General features: G+C 41.3%; 1 protein-coding gene across 4 annotated transcripts in view; it reads right to left on the reverse strand.

The window, feature by feature from the left end:
- Positions 1–846: 846 nt before the first annotated feature.
- The window catches only part of TPCN2 (two pore segment channel 2), a 65886-nt gene continuing 41416 nt past the window's right edge, over positions 847–25316 (reverse strand). The window contains exons 25-32 of one of the 4 annotated variants that reach the window (XR_003530725.1): positions 19213–19340; positions 11953–12052; positions 10060–10200; positions 6700–9029; positions 4326–6575; positions 3293–3419; positions 3094–3199; positions 847–2684 (exon numbers count right to left, since the gene is read on the reverse strand). The gene's annotated coding sequence lies outside the window, so the exon portion shown is untranslated. Of the gene's footprint in view, positions 2685–3093; positions 3200–3292; positions 3420–4325; positions 9030–10059; positions 10201–11952; positions 12053–19212; positions 19341–25316 lie in introns of all 4 variants that reach the window. The other 3 variants (XR_003530726.1, XR_003530727.1, XR_003530724.1) reach the window with 3 other exon arrangements.

The raw sequence follows: 25316 nt of genomic DNA on the forward strand, positions 1-25316 counted from the left end.
TTTTACATTAGGAAGGATTTTAATTTCACTACTATTTTTCTCTTTCTTTACACTTACCTTTGTGTCATGTTTTGAAAGGGGGCTCCACACTGCAATCTTCATTCACACTGTCCACAGCTCAAAGCTGACATTAAACATGTGCTTATTTTTAAACACATCCTTAAACACACAAAAAATCAGCAGGGCATAAGTATCTTTTAAATACTAAATGAAATGGAATGAATTTTAAAAGACTCCAAAGTGATTTCCAGTGAAGCCCATTCAAATTCCACCAAGGTATGGGCTTCAAGTTGGATCTTAAATAAACCACAACTAGTTGACATGAAGCAGTTATTATCCAAAGTTTCTTCTTCTGCTGCACCCCTTTCAGGAAACAGAAAGGGATTTTTAAGCATAGGCACAATCTTTTATATCTGAAAAAGAATAGCAACTGAAAATATTATATTTATATTACATTTTCCCTAATGAAAATGAATATGGTTAAATTACACCAGGAAATACTAATAGACACTTTCAAATCACTTAAAAGGGCCCTTAAACACTTAAATTGTTTTTATTCTTTAATTAAATAATTGCTTAAGTAATTCTGCAATAAAGAATTAGAAGACTTGTTTCTTAAAGGCACTATCAATTTATCTACAAGCTTGGTTTTGCCCAAAACAGCAAAGAATAGGGATGGTTAACTGAAAGAAGAAAAATGGATCACTGTGCCTGTTCTTCCAGTCACTCATTATCAAAGGTATATCTTCAAATAGACAATATTTCACTTTCCCTCTGTGGTCTGGTTTGCTGTTGGGAAATAAAAAATCATCATTAAAATTAAGAACCATAGATACAGACAAGGGGTTAGTTCCATCTACATTTAATTTATTGTCATCTGGCTGGATTTCAAGTCAATGACATGCATTTCAGGCATTGCAGGCTGTTTAGTACATTGGTCATCCACCATAAATAAAATCTGAGGCTGAAATCAATTGACCTGACATTTACCCTGTTCTGCTGCATAAGCACAGCCCAGTTCTCATGTCTGAGTTTTAGGAGGCTTCAAAACACAAAATGATAAGGGCTGATTAACAGTTATTAATGATGAGGAAGGTAAGAGTCATGAATGGGCCAGAAAATTTGGATGGGAATACTGTAGCTGAACTCTGACATCATCATGTGAGCTACCAAGAGATACAGAATTAAGTACACAAAGTGGCAACCTTCACTTTTACATGACATGGAAATTTATCAAACAAAAAAGAACTTTTTATTTTTTTTTGTTTAAAAAAGAAAGGTGACTGGGCCTCAGGCAAAGCAATACAGTCTTTCTATTTTTACTGTAGAATATTCAGTTCTTGAAAGCAGATGTCAAATTGAGTTGGGTATGTAGTAAGATATAGGATGTTTGGCTTAATATAACACCCATCTAAAAGGAGACAGTTTGCTTGGAACAGTTTATTTCCTTTTGCAAGGTAAGTTAACCAAAAAATCCTAAGTCACTATGGCCTTGGGCATGCAGTCAAATCCTTCCATGTCCTAGTAAGGTCCTTATTTAAGGCTGGAAGTGAAGGTACCTTGCAGGGCTTTGGTGTCAGAACTCACTCCACGTCAGCTGACACCTGAACGTGCAGAGCAAGCACCACACACCACATCTCATGTATCAAGGTTGGGCCACTGGCACTCTTGGACTGCCCAGCAATAGGATTCCCCCCAGCTCGTCCAAATCATTTAATTGGCAAAAGTCCACAAGTCTGTTCCCAACAGTAAATCCATGCCCAAGCTGGAGAGGAAGTCATTTGACTCAGTCAGTTGTCACTCCTTCCCCTCTGTCAGCACGTGGCTTTCTGAAGAATCTTCACTCAGTTGCAATCTCGACACGTCATTTCTCTCTCATCAGATCCCAAGGTAAGAGCTGTTCTAGCTCCATTTACCTTATCCAGCTCTCCCCATTGTCAATTCAAATCTGAAGAAGCCTTTTGAAGTCTCTCAGTCCTCTTTCCTTGTGTCAGGAAACCTTCGGGACAGTTTATAATCTATATAAGCACTAAGGCAGGACCACAAAATGAATCGTATTAATATAATTACAACCAGCAAAATCATCAAAAGGGCTGATTCCATATTTAAGCTAGAATAATGAGGTAATGTGAAAAAAAATACTCTGGGAGATCTAATTATATAATGCAGTATTCAGTTCTGCATGGCCAGCCCAGCAATTCCTCTGACATTCCAATCAAAGTGATCTCACTAGCATGTGAGAGAAGAGTCCAGCTGACAGATTTGGGACATGTAACGTACTATTTAGTCAAGAGGCCCCATGTGCTATTCATAAAGAATTAACAACTCTTATATTGACAATGACAGTATTGTCAGAAGACCTTTGGAAGGGGGGGGAAAAAAAAAAACCTCCATAAACTCCGTCTCTGTGAAGTTGGACTTTTTTTTTTTTTTGCCCCTTTTTTCCAATGCTGATGTAATCTCCAAACATCTCCAACAGCAGCTGCTCAGCGAAACCAGGCACCTTCTCCCTAGTCCCTTTCAGCAGCACACGCAGCACTTTCCAGCTCCCTCAAGACAATCAGGGCCTTTCTTTCACCAATTAGCTATCACTTCAAGAGTCCTGCGCTGTCCAACGAGCTCTTAAGAATGGTCTTTGCAGGAAACAACACTGGAGGAGCGTGGTTTTTTTTTTTATTTTCCCCCTAGACAAATGAAAAGGGGAAGAAGGGAGGGAGAGGAGGGGGAGGGAAAAAAAAAAAAAAAGACAAAAAAAAAGAAGCACAAGAAAACAAATCAGAACACAGAAGCTGTCCAAAATGCATCGCTCATTTAGTGCATCGACAGAAATGTCCTCGAGAGCCAAGGTTAGAGCAAAGCACACACACAAAAAAAACGCTCCTGCTTTCTCTGGGAGATAGTTTGTTTAGTTGAATGTGTTAAAAAGGTTTTCACAGAAAGAAGTGCTCTCGTTACAGCAAGTCCCTGAGCCGTAGGAACTAAAGGGGAAAGAAACTTCTGTAGGATTATGCTCTATTTCCTTATTTGGCTCTCCAAATGTAAAGCAGCATTATTTGAAGGAGACATTGTAGGAAAGAACTCGGTTTAGCTCACTTTAAATATAGATGGGTTGATGAAATGAGTAATTACTGGAACTGCTACGATCTTTTCAAACTTACTCCACCAGCAAGCTCCTTTCCCCAGAAACCGCACTTTCCGCCTAAAAAGAAATGAGAGCCTGATTCAGACACGTAAAGCTTTGGGAATTCTACATTCTTTTTCCTTTAAAATCAGGGAATAGGTTCAGTAATACCTTGGGGTCCTTGTTGATGCCAAGGCCTCGTCAGAATTAGTGCAACTCCAGGATCCAGTTCAAGAAGAAAACAAGGAACTTTTATAGATGTTTAAGCAATTCCTTGCCTGGACCTGGACAAGTAGAGCTGTGAAGGCAGAAACGGGAAGGATCAGCAGTAAGTGAAAGGACTTGGATGTGGCCCAAGCAATAGCCTGGCTGCTTCCCTGATTTTCAGAAATTCTGGATTAAACCAAATGTCATACCAAAATATTGACTGCCAATATTCTCTCAAAGTACCATTTTCTGGTCAAATTTGTCCTTGAATGGGGTAACCTCATGAGAGTCAACACATTGCCTTCTACAAGGCCAACACATACATTTACATTGCAATTAAAAATAAAAATAGCCTGTTCCCTTTTATTGACTGTGTATCAGAAGCAAAACCCTGGGCTTTGTAAACAGTTAAATGGCACAGCAAAGCAAATACTCTGAGGGGTTTCAGGAGTTTCTTTGCACTAATGGGTTCTCTCACCTACCACACGGATTTTTTAATGGAGTTGGAAAGTGTCAGAATTGATCAGAATGCTCAGAGGGAAAGAAAGCCTGATGTATTACCCTACATGCATTTATGAAGGAATGTGAATCCACTCAAATTCCTCTGCATGGGAAGGCTCAACCAAGGGATGGGTACACACAGTCAGGATTAAGAAGGAATCTTTGTGGAGGTACACTGAACAATGAGTGTCTTTTTTATACCTACAGATCTCAAAAGATGCTGAGTTTAAAGGGACTGCTCCTTTCAACTAGCAAAGAATTTTGCTGAAAAAATGCAGCAGGTCGGAGAGAACAAATATATCTACACATATATATGTTACCGGGGCCACCTACAGTCATAGGAAAAAGGATGAAAGGGACCCAAAAGGTCTATCAGCTTGCCCTAAAGCAAGATCAACTACACCATTCCTGACAGCTCTTTCTCTAACCTGTTTTTTTTTTTTTTATAAGACACCAACCTCCACACAGATGAGAAGAAAGGAAATCATCATCTCACCTGAAGGGGATTTCAGCAGGAAAAACAGTTTGACAAACTGTTCAGTGGCTCTACCTGCTACAACACAACCACTGCCAGCTCCAGCCAGGGGCTCTACATTACATACTCACTTGGGCAGCTGGCTCACTTCGTAGCTGTAAAATAACAGCTAATAACATTAGCCAGTAACATAATAATTATAGTAGTAATACATAATTAGCTAATAACATAAAATAGCAAATGTATTGGTTGAGGCAATGACATCTGCCTTTTCCCAGAAAAGCAATATCTGTCCACCTGGATGGATGTCACTGGGTCCACCTGAAAGTTCATCTTTGGTGACTACCATCTTCCTTCCCCCCGGTGCAATCCTGCTGGATTGCTGGAAACCACCAGCAGGATTTTAACCAATTCCCACGTGAGCTAGCGGGGCTGTCACGTAATCCAGCACATCCCATGCCCTGGCCACCAGCTCCAGCCCAATCCATCCGCAGACAGAAGCCCGGCGGCTACTTAAGGGCACGCGAGGAATGAACTGGGGGGTTCATCCCGGTGCCAAGTGAACAGGTGCCTCCTCCCCGGGGCTCACAAGTGCTTCTCAGCCCTGTGTTCCCTGAGAGGTGTCAAAGCCGGAACAGAAAGCGCACATCCCTGGCGCCTGGCACCGGGACAGGCTGGGGACAGGCTCACACAAAGCCGGGGAATGGCAGCTCCGCATGCCACGGCTGTCGGCTTGGCACTCCCCGGCGGGACTGCGTTTGTTCACACGGAGGAATGCTGCTGGGCATGGAAGGACAGCGCTTTCCTGCTTGGATTTCACTTCTTAGGGCAGATTTCCTCCCACAGAAAATCCGTGGCACAGCACAAGCAAGACGAATCTACGCGCCAGATGAAAACTGGCACGGCTGGGTTTGGGAAAACGCGGTTTAACACGGATGGCTGTTCTTCCTTTCTTTGTAGAGCCTTTTGGGAATGAGTGAGGAAAAGGACTATGCAAAGCCTATATATTGATAATCACTATTTGGATTTTCCAAAATTTTACTTTTTCACACAACAGATGTTCCTGGCACCATTTTTTTAGTGATTTGCCTTTTTGAAGAATGTGTGTGGTATCACCCATAAAAGCATCCTCTCTATTCAGAGTTCATTTTGTTAAAATCACTTCTCAACTAGTCATCTCCCTAGAGAGCAATGGCATGATAGAACAGTATTCCTGATGGGTGATATTTTATTACTAACATATGTTTTCATCACATAACCAACATTATTACCCTGTTCTGTTACAACTATTTATTAAAAAATCCTCTAATTTGGAACTATGTTTAAAATTCCATATTTTGCCTTTAAATTAGTACATAATTATCCTGGTAATCAGTGCCCATTGAAGGGTAGTTTGGCAAAAATAATTATGTATTATGCAGTTTTGTTGACTTTAAAATGTAAGGCAACAGGTTTCACATCTAATTTTCCAGTTCCCCTACAAAGCAGTCCATCTCCTAAAATATCACCACATTCCTAAAATTTCAAAATATCAAGTGAAGTTACACGTGACAAAGCAGAGAATACAACAATAATCAATCATAAAACACCCCCTGTTCTCATCAGTTTGAAATATATCCCGAAACATTAATAAATTAAAATTAAAAAATAGAATATGTGACTTACTGCATTTTGCCACGCATTCAAAACTCAGGATATGTTACAAATGGAAACAGCAAAGAGTTGCAGTAGTTGGCATGGCTAACAAGAAGTTCCCAGCTCTTTTGTTAAGAGAAATAGAAAAATTCAAGACCAGCACTTATCTCTCAGAATCATGTGCCTTCTACAGTTATCAGAGTCAAAAAGGCACCTTGCTCCAGTTTGCATATGTGAAATCTCCTGAACAAGCATTCCACACCACACTGGAAACAAAATGCCAGTTCAAAAGAGCCAGATCAAGGTCTTCACAGCTTTAGAGGACAAAACCTGACATTCAAAGCCAACTCCTGCTTCAAATAAGTTGTGATAACACGCACATATCAAGATCATTCCGTGTTGCATTGAGCCAAAGCAAAGCCAACACCTGCCCCACTGGTTTTCTACTGGAAAATCCCCAGCAGAATCCCACCACAGTTAGTTCAACATGCCCATTTCCATGATCAAGAAAAACAAGGACAGAAATAAGTTACTACATTTATTACGTATTTCTTCCCTCAAGACTAATTTCAGTGTCCATAAAACCAGAAGTATTTGTAAAACTCCAGCTCATCCTCAAAGGCCTCACAGTCAAAACTGAAATTCGATCGCAAAAGAAAGAGCACAGATTGCAGGGAAAAAAACCCCATAATGAATATGAGGGGAAAGGGTTAGGAGAAAATGAAGCAAAAACTTATAAATCAGTCTTAAAAGTCATTACCTGAAGACATCTGTATTTCAAAATACAGACTTGATGAGACCTCTGCAGTTATGGAGCTGTCATTCCATGATCACCTCCATATGCTGCTGGATGTGGCAATGCTTAGGAGTAGATATTTTGGTTCCCTTTCATTTACAGGAATTTCTTCCTAGGAATGTGATTAGAACATGACCTGGTAGTAGCAGAATAGATCACACATATGCCATTGATACTTAGTCATATCAATCAATTAAAAGTTTTATAATATCCAAAATGTCCACCTAATTGTGAACAAACATAAAAATACAAACATATTTAGTAACTCAAAGGAAAAAGCCTAGAACAAATATTTAGGATACATGTTACAAAGTTCAGAATAGCTGAGTAGTTCACATAAATTCAGGAGAGAATTTGATTAGTATTATTTTGGACAAAACAGTGTTTCAACCGAAATGCCAGTTTTTCAAACACAGAAGTCTGGCCAAACGTGCTTCAGTTTTGACAAAATATTTGTCAAGAGCTGCTTTTCAGATCCATTAAATTCAAGATCAGTACAAAACAGACACTCTCCAAACATTATACAGCCAAGGCACTCATGCATAAAACCACAGTTTGAGTCTTTTGACAAGTGCTGTGGTCACCTATCTCTGGGCTATTCCCACATCTCTCTTGACTTAAAAACCTTTTTTTCCTTCTCACTGTACACAAACCAGACTGGGACCTCCAGAAATGTCACAGGACGGAAAACTCCCTTTCCTCTTTTCTGTAACTCCACGCCTTTGGCAGATTTGGGGGGCTGCTGCAGGCTCCATTTCCTCTGGTTTCACTCGGATGATGCTCCTCCTGTGCTCTACCAAAACCAGATCAAAACCTGCCTCTGGTTTACAATTAAATTTGGGGTTCCTGTGCATCCTTTGTTTTGACAGCATAAGCCAGTTTAGATGGAAGTAAACAATGACACAACTGCCATTTTCCTACAAGGTCCATGATGTGAAAAGCTTTACTAAACAACAATTTAAACTCTCTTAAACTTATCACAAGCAAAATGTGCTTTGGCAAACTGCAGACCTTGGAAAGAACTTGAAGATTATATCACACCACCCCTAAAACGCAGTCATTGAAAAGAACCGTTATCCTCTGTGCGTGATGGAAGGTAAACATTTCACATGCTGCACTGACACAGCTCCAAACCTCATTTTTCTATTTAAAAATGAAAGCCGGGCATTCAGCAAACTACATTGTGTTTTGAAGAAGTTTTTCATTCTACTAGCAGGTTATCCTGCTTACTTTTAAAGTCCCTTTGCACACAAAAAGAAGGGGAGCTGGGGCAAAGAAGGAAAGAAAAGAGTCCATTTGAAAAAATTACACTGCTAGATTACAAGAGTTGAAAGCTGGTATGTAACTTTGCTCCGGGTGATCAAACTGCTAATCAGGAATGCTGTCGGGAACAGAATGGAATTCCAAATAAATTAGCCATGTCCAAGAAGCCAATACAACACAGGATTAAGGCTCACAAAGAAAACAAATTTATTCAGCCTACTTTATCAGAATTCTTAATAACGTGTACTAGTTTTTCTCATCGCAGTCTGAGCTCTTCCACTGGAACAGGGGGGAGAAGGAAAAACGAGTCACACTTCATAAATCTCCTACTTGCACAGACACCTAAAAATGTTATGTAGAGCAAGACACACAATACCATTATATATATACATATGCTTATCACAGCCACAGTAGAAATGTGCCTATTTATTTCTCCCAGTTTATTTTCAAGGCACCTGACCAAAGAAAAGATACCACACGCTTCCGTGAAAATCTACAAATCTGAAGGAAAAGTTCAGAGCTGCATGGATCTCCACACCAAAATGAGCTTCAATACCATAGTATATGAACCACTGAATTAAAAAACCAACTAGAAAAATAAATCTCTCTCCTGTGTGACCATCCCATGCATCACATTTTTTAGCAAGTATAAAGCGAAAAATTCCTGTGTCCGCTGAGGTACTGTCTGCAACTCAAAGTATATTCTATTTTCACCTCTGACAGCATCCCAGAGAAACTATTCACAATAGTTTATGCCAAAATCACAGGAACATTAAAAGATGTGCTTAAGTTTCTGCTTTTCCTTGAATTGGGATTTTAATCTTGATCGGACTGTTTTTCCTCACCTGTGAAATAGAGATTCTGAGAGCTTCTTGTCTACACAGAGATTTGAAGATAGAACTAGATTTTCTGAAGCATTTTTGTAAAAATAAAATTAGAAAAAAACCCCAACAGATGAAGTACTTCTTGCAGAATCTAGGCATGTAGAGTGAAACTGTCCTGTGATAGAAGAGCATGTATAATCTTGGCTTCTGAAAAAAAAAATAGGTAAATCATAAACATATTCTAACTTCCAGCCACCCATTGTCCAGTACACTTATCCACTGAAAAATAAGAGACTGAGCACAGCACCACTTGCATTTACATGATTTTGCCACGTTACCTTGAGAATCTGTGCATGCCTGGATTTCCTGTAATAAAATTCACCAAGCAAGCCACAGGTTGAGTGTGAGTGTCGGGGATTCGTTTGTCTGCTGGTTCCCAGCCATGGCACTGCCCTGCTTTCCAGGTGACCAAACTGCACAAGCAGTTTGATACACGTGGTTAGTGTGTTAGTTGTTTTCTAAAGAATTTTTGTCCCAGATAATTGTCCCAGATAAAGGGGGACTCCCTCTAAACCACCATTTGTGTCCCCTTCCTTTTCCACAATGAAACAAATTAAATGCTATTTACCATTATCACTATAAGCATCTTAATCAAGCACAAAAGCACACATTTTACCAAGTGTGACTTAGATTTTTTTTGGTCAAGTGTTTTTTCCGACCTGTAAGAAGATATTTGCAAAAATATGGAAAGAAAACATATATATCCCCAAATCATCTCCTCCGGAAATGCATCTCCAGAGAGCAGGGGGCAAAGGATGAAAGCCATTGCTGCACCATCAAGACATGACTGGAAGGGTTCTGCCTATACCCTGATGCCTCCATTAGATGTACATAAAAAAAACATTTGATTTGAGTAAAATGTATTTAAATGAAATATAAACTGTGTTGTTTTCTCAGAAAAATAAACCAGGAAAGCAATATGTACCAACAAAACTTTTCATGAGGCCCAAGGAAGAAAAAATTATTGATTTTCATTTTCAAAAGGGTCTCTCCTTAGATAGAGAACAAATTTTTACGATTAACTACTAAAAGAAACGTTTTGATTCAGTGAACAGCAGAACAAGGCATTTTCCCAGCTAAAACTATTTTCCAGAGCTTTTGGATGCATTCATAAATAGCTCCATATCATTTTAGACAACTGTGGCAAAAATGAACCACTGATCTGAAAAAATGTTACCTTGTTCTACCTTGATGCGCCAAACAGGGCTGTGTGAGCCCGGCATTAATGGATGATTCACGGGCTCAAGCTCAGCACACGTGCAAGCACTTGAAGAACTGGGGTAGATTTCTCCATTTCCAGGACACAGACCCTGGATTTCTGAGGGAAGAAAAGGAGGACGATTGCTGGCAGCGAGCAGCTCCACTTACCCGCTCTTGGCTGGTCGTAGGCCAACGAGATGCATTCTGGGTTACCACATTCAATATTTGCCTTTACAAAATAACGTCATAAATTACAGTTTGATCAGCAAGTGCGCTCCTCTCGTACCCTAAGAACAGTATTCTTGAGGTACATTTGAGATTTATTTTTATTTTCCCCCTTTTAAAACCACAGAAAATGAAGCTAGTGGGTGAAAGGTAACTGTATCACTTCACAGACACAAGCTACCCTCTGATTACAACTAATTAAGATATTCAGCAGCCTTAAAACAATACCTTTTTTTAATCAATGTACCCAGACGGCATTCACAGCTTTTTGAGATGACAAATGCCCTTTGAAGGAGTTAATAGGCAAAGGTTTGTACTGGCAATGAATAGGGCTACCTTTAATTGATCCAAGAGCCTTAGAGAGCCGTCTTATAGCGTGATGATGTATTTGGGTTGCAAGTAGGCCAAAATAAGCATAAAGAAAATCTGTAAGACCATGAGACCTTTCATTTTTTTCATTGCAGGGAGGGAAAGGCCGGGGGAGAGGCGGGGGGGGAACTACTGGGGAAAATGAGAGAACTATGATGGGGTTATCTTTGTGCTCTGGCACTTAAAATAGATAAAAACGAGAGAAATTTTGAGGAAAAGAGAGGAAGTGATCAGGCCATAATTCTGAGAATAAACGTCAAGATGTACGGAAATGTACAAAACAAGGCTTCTTCAGAAAAAAAAGAAAAAAAAACATGAAAAAAAGAGGAGATGACCTAATGGTATAAAGAAACATTGATTAAAGAAATACCCAGAGGGAGAAAGATATTCCATCAGCTTTAACAAACACTGCATGGGCCTGCATTCCCTCTTTACTTCTCAAGTAAGGGAAGAAAAAAAAAATATCTGTAGAAAAGGCAGTCACATGGATCCATTTATAATTTTCTCCTAATTCTTTGCTCATCTTTTTTGCATGGTTTTGTTCAAGATGTACAGGAAATGTGCACACAAGAAGTGACTCACAAAATTAAACATGATGGATTAGTAGTAAGCATTCTACCCTGAGCAGCCAAAGAAGAAACAAAAAAATCATTTTTATAAGGAACATAAAATCCATTTAGTCATATTTTTTCTTGATGAGACTGATTGTACACTAATACTGCCTAGTAATGACAAAACTAGTCTATCCGTACTTCCACTAGCCTTTCATAAAAAACTTAATTTTGGCAGAATCCCTTCCTCATAGAGCAAAAGTTAAACAGATTTCCTTGAACTTTCCCAGGTGCAAACTTCAAGCCAAGGTAGAATTTTTCTGGAAAGTCTGAGGCAAATCAGACAAGAAAATTCCTAGACTAGAAGACTATTTTAAAATGGAATTACTGTGTAAGCATATTATCCATAACTCTGTAAAAAAAAAAAAATCAAACAGAGAGATGTTGGGGTCTGAGATTATCTTAGAAGACAGATGTAGGAGGAGCTAGGGAAAAAGTTGACATTGTTCCTTAAAAATAAAAAAAAGCAGAGTAATAAAATATCCTGGAAAAGTAAGTCAAGTCCACTTTCAATTTGGAACGGGAACAGACAAGCTGTTCTCAAATTCTGCTCATCCTCTTTATCCCAGAGCCATGAACGAGCCCTCTTCCTGCAGCCACTAAACAGAAAAAAGTACAAAGTCTTTATTGTGGTCTGGGTGAAAATGAAGAAAGACTGAACTTACCCCTGTAAGACAAAAGAACTCAGATAGGATTCTTCAAAGAACAATACATTCCTGTTGGAAATATTTGCCTCCTGTGAGTTTTCCTCTGTGGCACAAAGTTCTGAGGAAAAGAACAGATAAAAACTTCATGTCATAACTTCCAGACATTGTCCTAATTAACCATCCTAAGCCCCCATCACCAAGCACCAAAGAATTAGAACCATACCAAGGTAAGCATCAGCTGCATCCTTCAAAAACCCCCTCACTTCAAGGCACAAACATCAGCAGATCAGGAGAACCAGGGCACGTGGACAGTTTAAATAACACTAAGAACACTAATAAGTATTGTTGTTGTTGTTATTTTGAGAAAGTCTTCTCCTTGTTCCATTCACTTTCAGTTCAGACTGTTAGAATCTTCCTTTGCAATTTAAAGCTGAAAGATTTCCCTCCACTATATCAGGTCACATGTACATTCTAGCCACCATGAGTTTTCTAAAAATAAACAAACAAACAAACAAACAAACAAACAAATAAATAATTAGGAACTGCAAGGATGTCTAAAGGACATCAAGTCCTTTGGGAACACTTCAAAACCAACTGCTTTTTGTGCAGAGGACAGCAGGTGGATTGCCCATGCCATTCTTCCAGAGCATGGTGAAGCACCAGTGTTTTATAAAACAAAGTCAACCCTATCACAAAATAACCACATCCAGTAGGTTGCTATTTGACAGAAAAAAAAAACGGTCCCTTCCAACCCAAACTACTTTAGGATTCTATTCCATGAGCTTGTATAATCAGCCTATTTATGGGATACTCCATGCTATTGAAGATCATATTTCCGCTCCTGCCTTTACGGACAGAGAAAGAGTCAGCATTCAAATCCTGTTCTCACATGTTCACCGAAGAACACACTGAGACAGAAAGGCACTTCTGTGGCAAATACCAGCAAAATCTGAGCTATTTTCCCAAATCAAACCTAAAATAGATTTTATAGCTCTGTTTACACAGGGACAAAACACATCCCACCAGGAAGTGAGTGGGAGCTGGTTACAAAGGGCACACCAAGGAGCATGGCGGGAGGGCATCTCCTTACAGACTCAACCTGACCACCAATGCAACGCCAAAACTGTAATAATCCCATATACACACACTTATCTTTGACCAAAGATATACTGATGAGAAACCGAGGCATAGAAAGCCCGAGTGGAAATGAAGCCTGATTGTCCAAGCTGCATCTATTTGACAGATGCCTCTTAAAAGCTAACAGAAACAATGTATTTTTAAAGTCAGTTCATACTGTACTCCTTAAGGAATTTCTGTATTTGGTTAATCTTCACCCCTGCATACATATGCACACACACACACACACACTTGGAACAGCTGAAACCAAGACTTCAAGGTGAGGAAGGAAAACTGATGCAGAAAGAGAAATGGGTTTTTCAGTTTCACAGACAAGACCAAAACCCACTACGTTTTGGTCTTCATGTCAGTGTTCAGACAAAAGTTTCCCAGGTTCCTTATAAACAGAAATAACCCTCGCTGTCCTGAATAATTTATTCCTTTAAAGTGATCTCCAGCAAGCTTTGCTTAAGATCTAGTTGAGTCTCCTCGCAAAATGTGCTGTTTAACTGGGCTTTAATTATGCTGCCATCTACAACCCTAGGCCCAAACACAGCACACAGGGAAATAAACCCCTCAATGTTTTCCCAAAGGAGGCAGGAGGGGTTTCCACGCTGTATCATACGCAGCAACAGGCACAGATAAAGTTGTGCTTTCAGCTCCACCAGTGTAAATCCTCAGTGACTCCACACTGACAGAAACCTCACCCTAAACTCTCCATAGACTCTCCCCAACTCAGCTGGGATAATAAGGCAGCAAACTTCGATCCCTTTTTTTTCTAAAAATCTGCTTCACAATTCAACACCTTTGATGTAAACATTTTAAAAGACTGTGATGGCATCAAGTCAGGGACAGGATGGAGGGAAATGTGTTTCCATCTGCGGGGGGATCATTAGGAGGAGGGTTAATAGCCCTGGGCATGCAATCAAATTAAGGCTTGTGCCAGTTTCCCCAGGCTTGCCCTTGCCATCACCAGCTTCTGTAGGCTGGGCAGCTCACCCTCACCTTCTTACCAAAGACAGCTCTTAAGCAGAAGCACAACAGGCTGCTGGGAGGAAACAGAAAGACAATCACACAACTAACTTATATGGACAAAGTATGAAACGGGCCGAGGGAGGGAGGGAGCCTTTGATATCTTCACCTTCGCAGAGATACAAACCCCACGCGCATTCACCGCATTCACAGCCTGAAAGACGGGGAGGCAGCAGGAATTCCGACCTTCCCAACATGTGGACTGCAGCACTGAGGCAGCACAGAGTCTAAACAAGGCTGGAGTTAGCATTCAGAGCACACAGCCCAGCAGAGTATGGGAAAGGGATAGAGCAGCCCAAAGAGCTGGCGCCACGAACTGACGAGCAGAGCGCAAGTGATAAAGATTTACTGCGAGAGAGGAGGAAACAGTCCGCTGGCCCGATTAGAGCTGTGAATACCGAGTTGTTCAGGGAGGATTTTGCAGCTGACTGATCACAGGCTGTCGGAGCAGGCCTCGGACAACAGCTGCAAGGCTTGCTGGGCTGCAGAAACAAAAGGCGCCTAGCACGGTGCAAAGAAAGAGTTGACAGGTTGTTGTTAGCAGTGGCAAATGTGTGAGGTATGTCACTGTGTGTGAGACGGGGTGGGTTGGGTTGGTGGGGAAGAAGGAGGGCAAGAAGCACAGGCAGCGCTCAGAAAAGGCGGGGGCATGGGGGGGCTGGTGGGGGAGGGAGCAGGGACACAGGCTTGGTCAAAGCATTTTCCTAAAATCAGGCCGGTGTTTGTGAGGGGGACAATCACAAGGTCTGTTTACTGCTGCCAAGATGAATTAGCCCATCGTCTCATTTATAGGACGAATCCGGTGGCACAGACTATAAGGTGCATGGCATTAAAGGGACTAATTAGACGATTCCGGCAAATCTGAATTAAGACCCTTTCTTTCTTTGAAAGCTGGAAAGCATTTCTCAGGACTCCAGTCAGATGGCTTAGGTTTTGTCAGGCTTTTTCTTTCTCTTCTGAGAAGGGATATCTTGTGCAGTCCCCTAACTCACAACGGTCTGCTCTACATTCTGCTCTGAGCTCCAAGAACAGTTGTTAGGAAGTTGCTGGCATTTACATCATATCTAAAAAGGTCCAAACTAAAATCCTGGATTCTGCAGGAATTCAGCTCCCAGTCCAGGGACAAACTTTGCAGCTGGTCCCTCCTGTTGGAGTGGGCCAAAGAAGAAGCCCACATGAGAACATACCTGAGCTAAGAGCCTACAGCTGAATTCTCTCTCACACATACAAAACAATCTTGGTTTTTCAAAAGCTGGCTTCTAATTTGACACCCATCCACCCCCTCCAAACACAGGGTCTGTAGCCAAGTGCTTTTCCCAAGCAACTCCCTGCTTTCTGGAGCCATGGTTCACTAAGCGTGTGAGTGCTGGGCAAGAATGTATCAATGAAACTCCAGAGGTGATCAAAGTCAGAAGCTGGAGAACAGGAGACCTCGCTTCCAGCTCCCCATTTGGCAAGTTTAGGATTCAGTTCTTGAAATCTGGCAACATTTTACTCCAATTGTGACAAAAACAAAGTGTTCCAAACACCTCTGAAGCAATGGTGCATGCTGTTTGCACACAACCACTATATTACAGTGGTCACTATTAAAATGTTTTACCAGTGGTTAAGGTTACCATGGCATTCCCAGCATAGTAAGAGAAGGGAATACCATGAAAATCATGGAAATACTCGGCACTGCAAGCTGCAAATATCAGATGTTTCATAGTAATTAGTGACACTTTGTTAAGCAGAGGTTTCTTGCTTTTTAACACACATATCTATCGCTAACCAACAAATGGGAGACGCTAAGAAAATGCAGTGGCCTTTACAGTATCTGATCAACTGAACAAGCAAACCCTATTTTGATTTTTCTCTTCTATCTCTGGGACCCAGTTAGCCTAGTCCCAGCAGGCAGCACTTGATACACTGTAAAGGGAATTCAGAACAAGAGGCATTTCAAGGCCTCTAACACAGCTCCATTCTCCCAAAATATATATAAAAAAACCCAACCCAGTGTGCAGAATACTCCATCTAGGGGCAGAAATGCAGCCCAAAATTTCCTTAGCCTTTGCTTTGACATGTGTTAACCTCATTCTACCGGGACTGAGTGCATGAGAAATAATCAGACATTTCACAGAGGCTCCAAATAGTTCTTCCTCAGTATGAGTCCATAGATTTTTACTTTTTATTATTTTAAAGACAGAGCTTCCAGCTTGAATTTCCGCTTAACAGTGATGAAGAACACAGGCACCACTTTTATACAGCTACTAGCAACTGGACTATACTTTAAACTACAAATATTATCTTAGGAACAATTTATAATCTATCATCTCCATATGCTCAAAGTTTTCAGCTGAATAAGGGTGGCCAGTGAGCTCAACTGCAAGGAATAATGAAATGCCTGAAGGACTATTTAGGTAACTATATTTTTGGATGTAATTATGCTCCCACTGAAGTCAAAGCAAAGTCTGAATTTGGCTTCAGTGGGAGCAGAAATGATTTGTGGCAGAAGCATATTTCTGGGTCAGAAACCCTCTCTGTAGCTGGATAATTCAGTATCATTTATGCTTAATATTAGCACATGGGATTTGTTCACCAAATGTATTTGAGAGCAATGTATACAGTAGACAGAAGCAACAATTCACAGGTTCTGAAAAAACCCTGAAAAGATAAAATAATGCCCATTAACAGTTTTTTTTTTCTCTTAGAGAAAAAATTAATTACAGAAGTATATCAAGCCTGGCCTTCCAATTATGTTTCCTTTGTACAAATCGCTTTCAGCTGACAAGTCCTTGCTAATTTTCCGTAGTAAGCAACGGGTTACGGCTTGTCCATAATGTCACAGCTTCCCACTGCACTGTGTCTCGCTCTTTGTCTCTCTGGTACAGAGGGGCTGCTCCTGAGGCTGCTGCAGCGCTCTGGAAAGTCATCGAATTACTTCCTACATTTGCTCTCCTTAAACACCTCCGCTCGATCCCCCCTCCTGCTCTTCCTGTTCCTCAGCCCCCTCGGCCGCGAACTCCATCCCCGTAAACGCAGAGGTTAGAATTTTCTAGACACCGCTTTAATTTTTCAAATAGCAATCCAATTACTGAGCAAATTGGCACATGTGCCTGGTTACATAGTGACTTGGCACTGCCTCCCCTCGCTGCTGGCAGTGATGAATGTGTTCCCCCTTCGCCCTCCTCGTCTATCTGCCCCAGCCTCCGAGCCAACACCAGTGACCACATAAGGAGAGTGCCTGGCAGCTGCAAGCCTGAGGTGCCAAGAGGCAGATTGTATTCTGTAGCAGCAGGATCTGGGGCTGTGACTGGCTTCCTGGCTAGTCTTTTGTAAGACCTTTTCCATGGCCTCTAGGTTGGCTCTAATGAAGCCCGTAGAAATGCCTGCAGGGAGCTGGTATAGAAGTGAGTTAAGTCAAAGGTTTAATTTAGTTTCTAAAGTGAAGCGAATGTATATTGGCCTTCTTTTTCCACCCTGCAATTATATTCCTGCCACATTTATGTGAAAATACAGTATTCAGTCAACAATAGGAGTGCATTCCTGGGTATGTCTGCACTGCACATTGGGGCAAAGATCCCCAAGCCAGCCTCAATTAACTTAGTGCAGAACCAGGAGCAATATAGCTGTGTTTGCTCGCTGCGACACCCGAGCTAATTAACTATGTATGGCAGTAACAGAGCTTTACTGTTTCTGGCACTGCTGCTGGTATCCCTGTGTGGTAATCGACTGCAGACATGCCAGCTCACTTGGAGGTAACCTGAGGGCTCCCCAGTCCAATGTGGCTCTGCACTGCCCAGATACGTTTAGGAATACTCCGGGAACTGGCAGGAATTTGTTGACCATCATGTGAGAGTGCTGAGGTTACAGATGTGGTTACAGTAAATCTGGACTGTTCCTCTTCCATCCCATTCACATTCTTTTATTACTCATAACATGATGGTCACAGAGCATCTTTAAGTAATGTGTTGAGCATCTTGAGCAGCATCTGTCACATGTGCTGCTTTCTAAATTTCCCACTTCCTCCTCCAGGGGCAAAAAGCTGGACAAAGATATTTTAAAGTATTTCTCAAACTTGCCTTTTCCATTTTTTTTTTAAGAAAATTGGGTCTTAGCCCATAACTGAACTTCTTCAGACTATTTAGAAACCCATTTTCAATTATTTCAATGAAGCAGATAAGAACTTTCTCACAGCAGGATAGCTTTCCCCCATCTGGCTTTTTTATGATCCCCAAGAAATTAACTTTCTTAAAATAAATGAGTGCAGGTTCCAAAGACCAGAGATGCACTATGATCCCTGTAATTCAAACAGGCTTTGGCCAAGGTAAAAACAAAACACAACTTGCCAGCTATTCCTCTTTTGGAATCCCACCTCAGGCATACCAAGAAGCTACTGGAGAGAATCAGAGTTATTTTGCCCAGCAAATTTCTGATGCAGATGGTAGTCTGGAAAATATCCTAGTGGACTCTGGACTGCACACACTGGAATATTTTGCCGAGTTCGCTTGCTTGGACTTTACTGTAAGAATTGGAATTTATGGGTACAGTTGTTTGTTACTGATGGAATTTTTCCTTTCCCTTTATATTTTTTTTCTCCCTAAATTGGGTATGCTGACAGAGGTACCAAATGAGATCTGAGCAATCAGATTATAATTAATTAAATTCTCGTTTATAATTTAAGAGCTTTATCAGCCACGTTGCCTTTACTGACGTTCACCTTACTTGAAATCTGTAGGTAGACAGGAAAGCCCAAGATCTTCTGTTGACTTCCTAGACAAACGAGTTGTAATTCCAAGAACCACCATAAGGACCTGAGGACTTTCTCTCCAAACCTAATCCATCCCCCCAGCTCTAAAGAATGACTTTTTACAAGGCAGCAAACGCAACAATAAATTTTAACACACACAAGTCCCCAGGCTTTCCCTCAGTACAAACACCTACAACTGTGATGCAGCAGCATAGATTTTAATCAAGTGTTTGATATCTAAGCATGATGTTTTTCCTCTATCTCTCAGTCTTTGCCACAGTTTTGCACGAGTTACTTGGAGTCACTTTAAACAAACGGCACTAAGTTCTGCACAGGCATCAGGAAAGGTAAAGTTACACACAGCACTGGGAGGCTTCACACCATTTCTCAGGAGTTTGTACCTCTGTATTTCAGTGATGCTGAAGAGGAAGATAAAAACCCCAGAGCTGTAGATGACATGCAGCCCTACTGCCATCTTCCATGCCTTCTACGGGAGCAGGAAACTGGGCTCGCACTCCTGGCCGCGGGCCTGTAGGACACAAGAAAGAGCCAGTTATCCAGAAGGGCACATGAGCATGTGCCTCTCACTAGGCATGTGAATGCCCCAAAAGCAGAAAAGCTCACATGCCAAAGTTAGCAACACTGCTGTAGCCAGGCTGTGCTGAGAGTTAAACATGCGCTTAAGAGCTTTGCTGGATGGCAGCCATTTACAGATGTACAATCAGTGCAGAGACATGTAGGCAGAGACTTCCTTTAATGGGTCCTCTGAATCCCCTTCTTGAAGATACATAATTGGTTATTTTGATGAATGTATTTAGAAAACATACTCTTCTTCTGATTGCATCTCAGACACTGGCACATGCATCATTTTTCCTGGAGTCCTTTATTTACCATACTTCTTAAAGATTCAGGGCCAGACAAACAACTGAAAATCAACTGCAAAAAGTAGCCGGGTTCTAATAAGGCAGAACTCCCCCAGCTCCTGTTTTCCTCTTGCTTTATCCCTGCTTTGTTTGAAGATGCTGATGGGTGCTTGCCTGCATGTAATAACTACTAACAGTAGCTTGATGAATAAGACAAGAGAAAGTAGGGGGGGAAAAAAACAATAGGAGAGGCATTAAGGGCACTAAGTCATTCTTTCTGGGATGGGCATTAGACATATGTTCACTACTCCAGTCCCAGTGCAATCAAAGCTGTCCTGTGCCACTGCCAAAAAGTGCAACAGGTGCCAGAAGATTACAGCACTGGTTAAATCCACTCCTAAGGCACCAGCTCAGGGACTGATCCAAATCCCAGAAGCCAATGAACATCTTCCTCCAGATGTCAATTGTTTTCAAATAGTTCCCCTCTTATTTCCAGTGAGATGCCGGGGAGGGGCAGGAGGGGATAAATAAATTCAACTGCCAAGAGGCAAAATCCTCTGATTTCATCACTGCAGGTCTGGACAGATGCCAAAGCCAAGCAGAGCCTCTCAAGTACATTTGTAAGGTAATTAATATTTTATATTCACAACAATAAGAGGGCTTCATTCACAAGGAACTATTAAGACAGTTTCTGCTTCCATTCTTCCCAGCACATTACAATGACGACTCCATGCCAGCAGCAGCCACATGGCCTAAAGGTGCCAAGCTGGCAAGGATACTCTCTCACAGCATTTGGCATCCAAGTCCTTGGCAAACCCCTCAGCAGTTGTGCTTGGCTGCTTTTGGATCCGTCATGTGGTCAGGCTGCTGATAGCAGAGGAGGGTGCTGTGTCCTCTGGGCACCATTTCACTTTAACACCTGTCTGCTTCAGAGGAATGTGTGCACATGGAGAGCAAGATCCCTGCACAAATCCTCCCGGAGACCCGGAGCACATGCTCCATTTGTCACTGAAAGGGGTCGTTTCCTCAGACCCACAGTGCTTTTTCCCCCCCCCCCCCCCTCCTCCCCCTCCTCTTCCCCTTCACATATCTGTACACAGCCCTTAGAGGGTCCTACATCCTGCCATGCATTCCACATGTGTTGGAGGCTTGCTCTGTGAACCAGGAATACAAAACATAGCCTTTTTGTATATAATGAAATCTCATATTTTACTGTGCTCATATAAAGCCATCGCTTTGTGACTAAGACTTTTTTATTTGTGACATTTTAATGATCTACAAATGTTTGGTATAGATGAAAGGAAATTATTATTTCCAGGTCACCTTGCAGTAATACTTTTTGATAGGCACCATAATTCCAATTAAACTGGGTAATAAGGGAGGGGGAAACCCTTCAAACATTTGAAGTGCTACTGAAGCAGAAATATTTTTAAAGGAAAACATCAAAACAAGCATACATCCTTTCACAGAATCACAGGATATGCTGAGCTGGAAGGGACCCACAAGGATCATTGAGCCCCATCCTTATGCCTGCACAGGAGTCACACCACAAGCTACAGAATATCACAGGAGCATAGACAGGAAAATTCAAAGCCCTTTTTCCATTGGGGACTACTCAAAAAATGCAGATATTACGACATGCAGACCACAAGGACGTAACTCTGAGCCCCACAAACACACTTTTCAGGGAATGCAGCAGGTTTTCTTGTCACAGGATCGGGGCTGACTCAGGCACAAACATCATCAAAGTCGTGTTCCTCAGAGGTGCTTGTCAAAACCACTACTACCACCCCAAACTTGGCAGGGGCAGCTCTCCAGGAGCTGCGGCAGAGGCGCGGCGGGCGCTGAGGTGTCGCAGAGCAATCCCCAAATCCACGCCTGTCCCAGAGCGCCACGACCCACCTCACGTTCCCATGGGCTGCACTGGTTCATCCAGTACATTCTGACACTTCAGACAGGGTTATCTCGGGATCAGACACTCCAAAGCCTGTGGAATAAACGTGAAGTTTATTCCAGTTGCCAAGCTCACAGTCACGAAACAGCCGCTATCGCCGGCTCAGGAGGGAAAGGCTCAGCGCACCCGTTTCACCCCGACCAGGGGACACAAACACGAGCCAGGGCTCCCGTGTTCCACCCCAGCCATCTGCCTGTCACTTTGTACCGTGATTTTTTGTTTTGTATCCAGCTTGTGGCCCACAGGCACCAGCCGAGGCCTCCCCATGCCAGGCAGAGCAGCAGCACAGAACACAAACCCCGCTCGTCGCACGTAACCTGCATTTATCAGGCCCCCTGTGTTTGGCCATACAAGCTTTTTTTTATAAAACTGAAGTTAAAAAAAAAAAAAAAAAGCCAACAAAGATAAAGGTATGACCTTTTGGAGATCCTCATACTACAACAAGCTTAACCATGACATCCCTATCAGAAGGTCACTGGGGCTGCCCACGCGTAAAATAATTTTAAAGCTACTTGAACAGAAGACAGGATAAAGCATTTCCAAAATTACTCTAACCTAGCATCAAGTAAGCAACTTATTTTATTTTTGGGGAGCTGGGTTTTGTTGTTTTGTTGGGATTTTTTTATTATTCCTTCTTGAACAGCTCTTCAGTATTTAATCAGGAAAAAAACTTATCTCACCCCCTGCTTTGAAACACATGTTTTCCTCAGAACATGAGGGTGACATACAGGATGGACACTGGGACCATGACAAATTTAAGATCCAGCATCTTGAAAGCTTTGCTGGCCAAAAGGCAAACCTTTCTGGAATGAAGAAAAGCTTTTTAATAAGGCACTTTCAGTAAAAAATTCAGTATTTAACCCTGCGGAGGTAAGGAAATACCCCAACTTAAAATTATGATTCAGTTGCATATAAAAAATGTTATTTTAGATCATTTTTAGGAGTTACTGTGATACATTATTTTCCATTTCTTTTTCTCTGTGACCTGGGCAATGGATTTCATTGTGATTAAAGTACCTGGCTTTTGGAGCAAGGGAGACGAAAAATAAGTACCAAATAAACATATAAAACTCTCCAGCAACATTCCTGGAATAGTTCCTCTGTAAAGTGCATGGCATGTTCAGAACACATGATTTCCTAGTACGAAGATTTTACTGGCTTCACTGCTCAGTGTGGTCATCTCAGATCCATGCCAAATAAACCTTCCACACCATATTGTCATTTATTTTTCACCTCTGGCTACATATCTACCCTTTTTAAACAGCAAGATCCCAGTTCCTACACAAATTCACGACCTGAATGCTCATTATATTATATTATCTTCCCTTGAAAATTATAACCTAAAAGAGAACATGTTCCTGCGTGTTACTCTTGGCAACTAAAGTGGAAAGGAGTAAGTACAGGACTTCAGAAGATCCAACAAAAGAACAAGAGCCAAGGAGGAGGCTTTGCCTCCAAGGGGTTCCCTGTACCTTGTTTCGGCAGCATCCCTGTGCCAGGTACCAGGAAGGCCCTGGAATGAATGCCCCACACAGCATGGCCTGTACAAAAGTTATGTGGGAAGGCCAAGGAAAGGAAAAAATTTTATGTCAAAGTCCAAAAAGCCTCCAGTTTCACTTACATAAACCTACATGAACAGACCTTGCCAGATGTTTCCTTATCATAACACGCTTCCCCTTATTAATGGGACTAAATAAATACGAATTACCCAAATCAAATCCTGACCATTTCCCCATTTTTAACTTAATGAATTTTCTCAGCTTTATGCACTTTTTTTAGCAATGTGAAGTCAAGAGCTTCTTCATGAGAACGTGCCCGACCAGGACATTTATTTTTGTTAAAACAGTTACTGTGCCATGACACAAGGGTAGAACACTGTTTTAAAGGGCTGCTGACTATGGACAATTTATATGCTAATTTCAGAAATGATTCCTCCTACATTAAATAAGGAGCTGAGGAATGTTCCAAAGGTCTAGACAGCCCATGCCATTTACAGATTGGGTAAATCAACGCTAATACTGCCCACAGCGAATTACACCGTGTGAACTTTCTTCACTGCACACACTTTACTAATTTTAGTTCCACGTGGTTCCTCAGCTGACCGGCCAAAATATAAACTACACCAGCTCCCCAAAGCCTCCCTGTGCCCATCTTGACCTTGGACTTGCCTTTAATATTAAACTTGAGAAAAAACCCAAATGGTCACACTTTTTTTATTCAAGGTACATTTATAAATGGTTTATAAAGGGTTAACAAATGATTAATAGGTTATGATAATGTTAAAAAAGTATGGATAACTACATACAATAAGGATAACTGCTAGGCATTTAATACTAATTGATCAGCTATTTAGGACATACATTCTAGCCCAAACTCCATCTGGCAAATAATTCAAATATCTTCAAACTTGTTTGAGCACTGACAAGTTCTCCAGCATTTATTAGCAGTGTTCTGAGGCTACTATCGTTTAAAAGTACAAGTCAAATCTGTCTCCAAGTTTAGACTTTGTACAAAAAAGCTGTTATAAAACCTTAGACTGACAGAAAGATTTCCAGTTTTAATTTTACTTTCAGTAGAAATGATCTCTACACAAATTCTCATATGGGATATGTGACGCCAACAAGGCAGAACCGAAAAACTTAAAATTCAACAAGCATCACTATGTGGATCATAAAATACTAAGAAGATCAACTGAATTTTCAGAACTCCCTCTGGTTTTGTATCTCAGCTTACCAGCGACGCCGCCGAAACGAGGTACCGATGCAAAGCATGGTGCTGAGCCCAAGTGCTCAATTGTCACACACACAAAAAAATCAAAATCTCACTAGGGATGAAATTCTAGTTTCAGAAATAAACCAGTGTGCGAAGCATTGACAGCATCTTGTGTATTGTCGTGACGTGACAAGTTCTTGCAACCTCGCCTACTGGTGAACTCTAAGATAGTAAATACTATGAGGTACCTTCACATGACAAAAATCTGATTTCTTTGCAATGTGATGCCATGAGATGGACCTTTCTGTCTTCACTCCCCCCCTCCTTTTTTTTTTTTGTTTCTTTCTACTTAACTGTCTGAGGATTATATCAAATATAAATGACACAATCTCATAATAACTTTCTTAACACATTGAGGATGCAGAGCTGGATTTTAAGTCAAAAGAGCGCTGGGCATGTGCCTCCTCTCATCCAATTCAATAGCTGAACTTCCACTGAGTGCCAAGGAATTGAATTAGGGAATCTGTTTATAGTGTGGGTGCCAGCAAACTCTTCCCCCCGTCCCATCATACACCCCCCCAACTAATCAGTGCACTATTAATTATATCATAGGAGCTCTCTTAGCAAATTACAAATGCAAGCAGGGCCCAAGACCTGAATAATAAATCTCATACAGCAAGGCCATGCTTTGCTATACCTGAGACACCTCAGTCAAACAGCTCCTGATAATGATCAATGACGGTAAATTGGCCACTGGGCTCCTGGAAAAATTCCAAGCTTCACCTTTCAGCTACAGGAATGGGGAGGATATATGTGAATGGGATCGTTGGCAGGGAAAGGTACATTGTTTCATTGCTGTGGGAAAAATGCTTAATGCTCAAACATTTCCTTAAAATAAGATTACAATGAAACATTAGAGGTGGCATTATTAACGATAATCAACTTTCCTGGCTAAATGAAAAAAAAAACAACAACA

Source organism: Corapipo altera, unplaced genomic scaffold, assembly GCF_003945725.1.
Source record: "Corapipo altera isolate COAL_440 unplaced genomic scaffold, ASM394572v1 RXGC01000072.1, whole genome shotgun sequence".
NCBI lineage: Eukaryota > Metazoa > Chordata > Aves > Passeriformes > Pipridae > Corapipo > Corapipo altera.